Source organism: Raphanus sativus, chromosome 6, assembly GCF_000801105.2.
Source record: "Raphanus sativus cultivar WK10039 chromosome 6, ASM80110v3, whole genome shotgun sequence".
NCBI lineage: Eukaryota > Viridiplantae > Streptophyta > Magnoliopsida > Brassicales > Brassicaceae > Raphanus > Raphanus sativus.
In genome coordinates, this window is record NC_079516.1 from 16,685,232 (window position 1) to 16,686,221 (window position 990).

At 42.0% G+C, this 990-nt stretch overlaps 1 pseudogene; it reads left to right on the plus strand.

Moving 5' to 3' along the window:
- The first annotated feature begins 520 nt into the window (after positions 1-520).
- Positions 521-990, plus strand: LOC130495993 (60S acidic ribosomal protein P2-3-like; annotated as a pseudogene).

The following is a 990-nucleotide window of genomic DNA, read 5'->3' on the forward strand; positions in this document are numbered from 1 at the left end:
ATATTCCTAATTCAGTAGTCACCAGTTAGAGCCTAAGTTTTGCTCTCAATATTGAACATGAACCAAAAGCTTATTTAGAAGATGAGCAACACATGATCATGATTTTTTTTTTCTTAAAAAGAGTTTGATTTTACTTAAGTCTTAACAAAGGATAGTGCTGTCTAATTGGTAAAGTAAGCTAAGTCAAATAGAGCCTGAATGCAAATACAAAAGCAAGACTAAACCTTAGAGAATACATCATCATATAACTTATTGCAACGAAACAAAACACACAAACTGATTCAGATTATTTACCAAAAAAAAGAAAAAAAAAAAATCTTCATTAATGGGCAAACACGTAAGCCCAGTAAAGGCCCACATTCGGCTCGGTTTTCGTGTAGGTACGTACGGAAAGGAAACCCTAAAAAATCACCTCCTCATTATGGGGAGAGGCACTATCAAAACCCCTTTAAATACACGATTCCAAGGGCCCCTCAAAACCCTAGCAGTCAAGTAAAAAAACTTTACAAGAGTCAAAAAGATGAAGGTGATCGCTGCTTTTCTCCTCTGCGAAGCTCGCCCGGAAACGAGAAGCCGACCAAGGATGACGTGAAGAGCATCTTCGACTCCGTCGGCGCCGAGTTCGACGAGAAGAAGACGGATCTGTTCTTTTCTCTGGTGAAGGACCACGACGTGACGGAGCTGATCGCGGCCGGGAGGGAGAAGATGGGGGCGCTTTCGTCTGGTGGTGGTGGAGGTGTTGCTATGGTGGCTGGTGGAGCAGGAGGAGACGAAGGGAAGGCGGCTGAGCCAGCGGCGGAGACGAAGAAGGTTGAGGAAGAGAAGGAGGAGTCGGATGATGGTGGCATGATGAGTCTTTTCGATTGATTTAGTTTATGACAGAGATCTGATGATGTTTTAGTTTCTTTCTTTCTTGGATCGTCCTTTTTTTAAGGATTATTAAAGACTTTAAATCTATCGTTAATAGATCTATCTTATGTTACGCAGTTA